Source organism: Schistocerca cancellata, chromosome 7 (assembly GCF_023864275.1).
Source record: "Schistocerca cancellata isolate TAMUIC-IGC-003103 chromosome 7, iqSchCanc2.1, whole genome shotgun sequence".
Taxonomy (NCBI): domain Eukaryota; kingdom Metazoa; phylum Arthropoda; class Insecta; order Orthoptera; family Acrididae; genus Schistocerca; species Schistocerca cancellata.
In genome coordinates, this window is record NC_064632.1 from 384,461,899 (window position 1) to 384,471,641 (window position 9,743).

The window sequence follows — 9,743 nt, forward strand, 5'->3', positions numbered from 1 at the left end:
TGACCAGGTTCGACAGAACAGACATCACACATATATCCATATTCAGGATGTTCCAGGAGGAATAGTACATATTTTAGCAGGTGGTAGTACAGACGAATTGCATAAAAAATTCCATATAGATACGTCCTCTTTTTATTGAGAACAGAGATACAGCTGTTAGTACGTAACCCTAACGAACTCAAAGCAAAGGCAAATGAGAAAGTTCAAAGTTGATTTTCCAGAATTTCCCCACCAACTTCAATGCAAATTTGACTTCTCTTGATAACACCATGTGTAGCTCTTCTGAGGTCGCCTTTGCTTTCTTTTATGAGGGCTGCACTATTCATGATCCGAACGATGAAATCTGCTCTTGGGTTTACTTTTTATTTGTAGCCTTCGACTTTAACCATTCCTGCACGCAAACATCCAAAGAGATAAGGTCCGGGTACCTTGGTGGCCAAGAAAAGTGCTCATATCTACTGTTCCATCTTCCGGAAAATGTTAGGCTTGGATACTGTGTCACCTGACGACTAGAATGTGCGGGAGCCCCGTCATGCTGGAGGAACGTATGCATTCTTGTAGCCAAATGAACTTCTTCCAATAACGCTGGAAGCTCATTTTCAAGGAAGTGTAGACAGCTGGGTTCTGTAAGGACCAACATATGAAACGAAAATGCGTTGAACCCAGCTATATGTACGCCATAAAAATTGGACCTATGTTATATGGCATTTTTCTGCAATTTGTCTACACTGCCACCTTCTACAATATTTACTATTCTTCCTGAAACATCCTGTATAATTAATTATTTGAGTCTCGACGGGTCATCGAAAGTTTTTAGTGCTAGACGATCGTCATCGTCCGAACCCTCGCGGGAATACAGTGTGGCCGCGAGCGAGTGGAATAAAGGTCAACGGGGAGGGGGGGTTCAGCGCATGTGGTATGCGGCAAAGATGGGAATTCGCGTCTGACGAGGAGCGTGTGTAAATAGGTGCTACAGAGAGGTTGGCTGCTGTGTCCCGACGGTGTCCACCGTCGGAGGTTCGAGACCTCCCTCCGGAATGGATGTGTGTGTGTGTGTTGCCCATAGCGTAAGTTAGTTTCAGTTAGATTAAGTAGTGTTTAAGCTTAGGGACCGATGACCTAAGTAGCTTGGTCCCATAAGATTTTACCGCAAACTTACAAAATTTTAAATCCAAAATACTGCATCTCGGTTCTTACAATAGTGCAATAGGTGCGCACTGGTTAGATGTAACTGAAGAGAGACTCCAACTCGGATTCTGGTTAAGGGCGAATCCCAATCGAATGGCTACGAACAATTAAGAGCGGAAACTTAATGTCATCGGAACCTTGTTGAAGGACCACGACATGCGATCATTAGACCGACTGCAGAAAGTTCAGTTTATAAATACATACATATTTAGCAAAATATATCATGTCGCAGCAGTCTTACCGATACCGCAGGTCACCACACATAAAATACTAGCTCTAGCGTCTTGGTATGTGTGAAAACAAAATATCTTCAAAGTATTCTTCCACATGGTGACTTTGCAGAGGCAAAACGGAGGACTTGGAATTAAAGACGTGCTTTTAAACTAATACAGGCCAGTAAGACAGGCATCACGAAACTTCTGTTCCTGTCGTTAGATCTTGGGAACAGGAACGCTCCTGTTAATGTAGCACGTTTAGATGCCAGCCTAGATTACGTCCGAGAGTACTATGGCGATTGGTGCTGTTATAGACTTCCACCAGAACAAAGCAACACTAGAACCGTCTATGATTATATTACCAGACATCGTCTTCACAACCAATTCCGGTAAATTAACCAACTAAAAACTGGATGAACGTCTGTAAAACTATCAACAATAAAATTCTACCAACTAGAGTCACTGCCGTATGATAAGACATTATGAACGAAACCATACCCACAGCGGAACGGTTATGGAAAATCAAATTGAGACCATCTCCATATTGCGACAGGTGTCGGCTTGTAGAAACTGCAGCGCACCTCTTCTTATGTGAAAACAGAATCAGAATTTGGAACTGGACTAGGAAGAAATTAGCACTGTCAACAGTACCGCAGAAAGTCATATACTGATAACTGAAGCTTTACAACCTGACTGGAAATGTTATCCGTCCTCAAAGAATAACAGTTATTCGTGGCTTCTGGGACAGTTTGTGTTTTTACATCCTAACAAACAAAACTTCGAACGTAAAAGAGTACATGTTTTATATTGCAGAAGAAGAATTTAAGCTGAAGAAGTATAACAAATATACGGAATGGTTTCAAAAATTTTTATCTATTGCTTCATGTGGGCTACAAAGAGGTGGACAGTTTTATTGATTAGAAGCAGAATAGTATTCTTTCACTTTTTAATTCCTGGTATCTTCTTTTACATTGGTTCTAAAATCATAACTGTTCTAATTTGGCAAAACTCCTCCGGCTCCGAAATTTCTTTCATTTGTTGAAAAATATATGGCTTCCTTACAGACCTCATATGCATCCAGTGCATAGTAACTTAAATTGTGAATATGTTTCGGAATGAATGTTTGTTATGTGCTTTCCGTCACCCTTTTCACTGTTATGAGTTATGTTCTACAAGGAGCGCACGCCATTGGAGGCGGCAATTTGTAATTTATTTTACCTTAATAACTACTTCAATTTTGTTCTACAATTTAAGGCATATACGAGAACAAACATGGAAGACATGGGAATAATGCAGCATTGGGGAGGCATTGTGGCCACGCCTCGGTGTTCGACCCGTGCCCTCTTTGCATCGGCCTACCTGGTGCTGAAACTCTCTAACTAACTAACTAACTAACTAACTAAAAAAAAAAAAAAGGAAACAGTGCACTGGTCAGCACGTCTGTGTAAGCAGGAGGTCCAGGTTCAAAGCCCAGTTGGCAGTTGGTCACAAATTTTCATCTGCCATCATTGCTGTATTTCTAGTGTGGACGTCAGTCCTTCGATATTTAAGATGCAATTGTTTTTGAGCCATTAGAGGTGATTTGCGAACATTTGTCTTGCCATCAATGTAACGGGAATTCAACGGCATACACCCCTTAGTCATTGCTTTGTGACGTCGCTAACCCATGTCATATACATGCGAATCCGATTGATCAGATTGTAGTGCATATTTAGTCAAATAACGAATGGTCAGTATACAAGTATTTACGAACAGTAGAAGCAGGATTGCAGCGAACTGATCACTTAACCAAGTGCGACATAGAGTACCTAAGTAATGAGTCATTCCAGCTGCATAGCTGAGAGTAATATCTTGTTAATTCACTGCAGAATTAATGTAATTCCCGCACGATAATCTCTGTAGTCATACTGTATCATTAGCAGCTCGCGAATGGAGTACTATGTTCGTTAAATCGGATTACTTAAGCTGATGCCAAATAAAGAGAAGCGACGACGCCGCAACACTATCTCTACTTCGGTAGGTAGTCAGCGCTAAATTATGTGCGCTACTATTAACGTTACTGTAAGCAGTTTGACAACAACACCCCAACTACTGACAACCTGTACCATTATCATCACACAGTTGTAACTCGCAGTGATTACAAGTTGCTGATGTTTGTCAAGAATAGCGGAAAAGGCTTCATGAATGTGAAGTTCCATTCGCATTACTCCTAGGATGGAGAGAATCCTAAATAACAAATAGGTCACCCAACGAAGAGGAGAGTCCACGTATTGTCTCAAGCTCTTGCAGTTTGATATTAATGCAGTTCCAGATGGTTTCACACTAACGGGTTCTTTTGGCTATCGGAATTATTTAAGTGTAATTGCTAGAACGCTCAACTACCTTATAACACCTCATTCTGGATTGAATACGACTCGGAAAGCGACGTTAATTTGAAGTTTCCGTCCATTTCCTGACGTCTTACTGAATGAATTCTGAAGTACACGCACAGTTGTGTTGCCTGCCACATGGATTCTGTGAAGTGTTGTGGCAGCTGGCAGTCATTGCTGAATACAGACATGTGCAAATATCCTCACTGCTCTAGGGGAACTCGTGTTTGTTGCATTTTTTCCATACCGTAATTAGCACAATAACATAAGGCTTAGTATGCTGACGGGGTCAGGGGTTTTCTCTGCCTCGTGATGACTGGGTGTTGTGTGATGTCCTTAGGTTAGTTAGGTTTAAGTAGTTCTAAGTTCTAGGGGACTGATGACCGTAGATGTTACGTTCCATAGTGCTCAGAGCCATTTGAACTTAGTCTGCTGAAGAACTTGATGCCCACAAGTCCTTAAATAAGAATCTCCGAGCGGGAGTAATGCATGAAAGGAAACAGACTGTTGGACAAAATAATGGACTTTACAGTCATATTTGATGCAATGTTTATTGTTGGTTGTCTCTCTTATGTTAATAGTATTGATTGAGATTGTGCGTGAACACACACACACACACACACACACAGACACACACACACACAAACAGTCATTGATTCCGGTGAGGGTGACGACAACTTTGTGTTGAACAACACATAGACCAATCAATTCCTCAGTTGGCATCGAGTGGATGAGATTTTTCCATACTTTGCATTGCAAGAATTGTAAGGAGGAGCCTGAAAGTAAATGGACTTGTATGCTAAAGAGCTGCGACAAAGCAAAGCTTGACCGATTATCAGGTAATTGTCCACATGGGTTTTGTGGACGAGTATACTTTTAGTAACCAACCCACCCACCAACATTACGTAAGATTTCTCGATGGCGTAGGGGCATTGATTTCAATAAGTCGTCGATAGTGTAGCGTTATGGTTTACTTCCCACTATACCTTTCTATATTCATCCAAAGGTCGCTTTAATTTGTAGGTCCACATGGCAATGACCTTGTTACCTCTGCCCATATATTCTCTATCTGGTTGATGTTTGGCGATCGTGGAACAAACGGCAACAGCTATATCCTCTCTTGGCCCTGAAACCAATCTTGCACTGCTCTGCTATCATGGATGGGTCTCTGCTCCTGTAAATAAACTTATCTCGTTACTTCATATATTTATATTTAAGTAACGTATTTGTAATAAGCACATTGAATTATTATTTTCCATTGTGTTTAAGAATTCAGGTCCTGTCGTAGTTAAGCGATCTATATTCAACAGTCCGATTAAGAACGTGGTTTACCCAGTCTATCATATGATGAGAGCCGTAGGCGGATATCCACATTAAGACTGACTGGCTGAATCAATTAGAACGATCTTGTATCGAAACGAAATTACATAAATCGAATAATTTGAACGTCTGTATTGCAACAATGCTACGCACATAAATTCCTCTGATGGAGTAACAGGTAGCAATTGTCAAGAAAAAATGAGAAATATGTCAATTAGCAGCAATATAACGTAATTATAACCCATATTTATGTGATGGAAATATTTAATCGAACAATACACATCTATATCATTGGTGTGAAGGTACACCATACAGGATTTGCTGATGACACAATGATAAGATACGACTTGGCAAACAAATGGTAATGAGATGGGGAGCAATTAATATCAATGGGGGCTACTCTCGGAAGAAGGTAGAGCTGGCAGAGGCTGCAAGTAAGATGGGGCTGGACGTTTTAGCTGTTAGTGACATTCGGGTAAGGGGTGAGAAAGAAGAGGAAGTGGGAGAATACAAGGTCTACCTGTCAGGAGTCAAAGCAGGAATAGCACAAGGGGGTGTAGGGCTTTACATCAGGAAAGAAATGGAACCCAGTGTAGTTGCAATAAGGTATGTAAACGAACGACTGATGTGGATAGATTTGACAGTGCCTAGCAAGAAAATTAGGATTGTGTCAGTATATTCGCATTGTGAAGGGACAGACCAAGATAAGATGGATAGTTTTTATGAGGCACTCAGTGATGTAGTTATTAGAGTAAAGGACAAGGACAGTGTTCTGCTCATGGGTGATTTTAACGCCAGGATTGGAAATCGAACAGAAGGGTATGAAAAGGTTATGGGTAAATTTGGAGAGGATATGGAGGCCAACAGGAACGGGAAACAACTCTTGGATTTCTGTGCCAGTATGGGCTTAGTAATCACAAACTCCTTTTTTAAACATAAGAACATTCACCGGTATAGTTGGGAAGGCAGGGGAACCAGATCTGTCATTGACTATATAATAACAGATCAGGAATTCAGGAAGGCTGTGAGGGACACACGTGTATTCAGGGAATTCTTTGATGACACAGATCATTATTTAATATGCAGTGAAATTGGGATTGTGAGGCCGAAAGTGCAGGAGGTCAGGTCCATATGTAGGAGGATAAGAGTGGAGAAACTTCAGGATAAGGAAATCAGGCACAAGTACATAACAGCGATCTCAGAAAGGTACCAGTTAGTTGAATGTAGTCAATTACAGTCATTGGAAAAGAAATGAACAAGGTACAGGGACACAGTACTAGAAGTGGCTAAAGAATGTCTTGGAACAGTAGTGTGTAAAAGTAGGATGAAACAAACAGCTTGGTGGAATGATACAGTCAAGGCAGCCTGTAAAAGGAAAAAGAAGGCGTATCAAAAATGGCTACATACCAGAACCCAGGTAGACAGAGAAAGTTATGTTGAAGAAAGAAACAATGCCAAACAGATAATTGCAGCATCCAAGAAGAAATCGTGGGAAGACTTTGGAAACAGGTTGGAGACTATGGGTCAAGCTCCTGGAAAACCATTCTGGAGTGTAATTAACAGTCTTCGATAGGGAGGTAAGAAGGAAATGACAAGTATTTTGGACAGGTCAGGAAAACTGCTGGTGAATCCTGTGGATGCCTTGGGCAGATGGAGGGAATATTTTGAAGAGTTGCTCAATGTAGGTGAAAATGTTTCAGATTTCTAGGTAGAATGGGATAGGAATGACGATGGAAATACGATCACATTTGAGGAAGTGGAAAAAAATGGTCAATAGATTGCAGTGAAATAAAGCGGCTGGGGTGGATGAAATTAAGTCGGAACTCATCAAATACAGTGGAATGTCAGGTCTTAAATGGCTATAGAGGATAATTGAAATGGCCTGGGAGTCGGGACAGGTTCCATCAGACTGGACAAAAGCAGTAATCACACCAATCTTTAAACATGGAAACAGAAGAGATTGTAACAACTACAGAGGTATCTCTTTAATCAGCATTGTGGGTAAAATCTTCTCAGGTATTGTTGAAAGAAAAGTGCGAGTATTAGTTGAGGACCAATTGGATGAAAATCAGTGTGGGTATAGGCCTCTTAGAGGTAGTCAGGACCAGATCTTTAGCTTACGGCAAATAATGGAGAAGTGTTATGAGTGGAACAGGGAATTGTATCTATGCTTTATAGATCTAGAAAAGGCGTATGACTGGGTTCCTAGGAGGAAGTTATTGTCTGTTCTACAAGATTATGGAATAGGAGGCAAACTTTTGCAAGCAATTAAAGGTCTTTGCATGGATAGTCAGGCAGCAGTTAGAGTTGACGGTAAATTGAGTTCATGGTTTAGAGCAGTTTCAGGGGTAAGACAAGGCTGCAACCTGTCTCCACTGTTGTTCATATTTTTTATGTATCATATGTTGAAAACAATAGACTGGCTGGGTGAGATTAAGATATGTGAACACAAAATAAGCAGTCTTGCATATGCGGATGACTTAGTTGTGATGGCAGATTCGATTGAAAGTTTGCAAAGTAATATTTCAGAGCTAGATCAGAAATGTAAGGACTATGGTATGAAGATTAGCATCTCCAAAACGAAAGTAATGTCAGTGGGAAAGAAATATAAACGGATTGAGTGCCAAATAGGAGGAACAAAGTTAGAACAGGTGGACGGTTTCAAGTACTTAGGATGCATATTCTCACAGGATGGCAACATAGTGAAAGAACTGGAAGCGAGGTGTAGCAAAGCTAATGCAGTGAGCGCTCAGCTACGATCTACTCTCTTCTGCAAGAAGGAAGTCAGTACCAAGACTAAGATATCTGTGCACCGTTCAATCTTTCGACCAACTTTGTTGTATGGGAGCGAAAGCTGTGTGGATTCAGGTTACCTTATCAACAAGGTTGAGGTTACGGATATGAAAGTAGCTAGGATGATTGCAGGTACTAGTAGATGGGAACAATGGCAGGAGGGTGTCCACAATGAGGAAATCAAAGAAAAACTGGGAATGAACTCTATAGATGTAGCAGTCAGGGCGAACAGGCTTAGATGGTGGGGTCATGTTACACGCATGGGAGAAGCAAGGTTACCCAAGAGACTTATGGATTCAGCAGTAGAGGGTAGGAGGAGTCGGGGCAGACCGAGGAGAAGGTACCTGGATTCGGTTAAGAATGATTTTGAAGTAATAGGTTTAATATCAGAAGAGGCACCAATGTTAGCACTGAATAGGGGATCATGGAGGAACTGTGTAAGGGGGCTATGCTTCAGACTGAACGCTGAAAGGCATAATCAGTCTTAAATGATGATGATGATGATGATGATGATGACAATAATAATAATAATAATAATAATAATCCCGTGTGGCGTATAGGGGAAAGCCTCCCCCATATGAGTGGTACCGAGGAAACCAAATACTTGGGGTGAGCCAAATACTAACACCATCCTGAACGGCTACTCAATCCGTTGAACCCAAAATCCAGACACTTATGAGTGAAAATCACCGCTACTCTGGTCACCGTCTGTTAGCGCATGGAGCTCGGCTGAAAATATTTGCTTCCAAAGGCTTCAACACCCTCTGGTCCTGTCCGGTCCTGGTATCACCCAAGCCAAACCAATGAAACACAAGCAAACATGAACTGTGCAAGCAAAGTCAACTTTACCCCAGGTGGTACACAACTCACCCGTCGACAGGCATCAGCTGGATTTTAGTATTCTGGGGAGTCCAGGCTAGCACGGCAGAGAATACCGAAGATCTCTGGTAAATCTCCCTACAAGCAGAAAACATGCATTAGAAAACTAAACATCGATACATTGATCCAAACACGAAAATTAAATAATCTCACATAAGAAATCGACCGTCAAAAAATTCTCATCCTTTCTCTTCAAGAACCACGACTAAATGACAATGAAACCTTGCGTTACGAAAACCACTGCATCTTCAAGAGCAAAATACAACAAAATGGCTGTGAGCACTATGGGACATAACTGCTGAGGTCATAAGTCCCCTAGAACTTAGAACTACTTAAACCTAACTAACCTAAGGACATCACACATATCCATGCCCGAGGCAGGATTCGAACCTGCGACCGTAGCGGTCGCGCGGTTCCAGACTGTAGCGCCTAGAACCGCTCGGCCACTCCGGCCGGCCAAAATACAACAAAAGGTAGCGAAAGGCGCATCAATCTTTGACATGGCATTTCTCGAACGCATATCTATCATCAACTCTGTCAAAGAAATCACACCCATCAACAATCGACTTACGACTATGCTCTTTCAAAGCCCCAGTAAAAAATATACACTCATCAATGCACATGCCCCCACCAACATCAAAAATAAGAAAAACACCGAAAATGTCGAAAATTTCTGGAATACACTCGAAAAAAACTATTCACCAAGATGACGTGAAAATACTAATGGGAGACTTCAACTCTGTATTTGGGACAGAAAAAACCTATAGAAAAATCATTGGTACAAGTTGAACACACCGAAACACCTACACCAACGGCACACGTCTGACCGACATTTGCCAACAATTCAACCTCAAAAGGATGTCTACCCGCGTTCACCTGGGCGGCGCCCGATTTCGGGCGGCGGGTGGCGTCTGGCCGGTGGCCGGTAGCCGCTGCAGCGTGAGGAAACGCTCGAGCGTAAGCTGTTACGATCGCGACG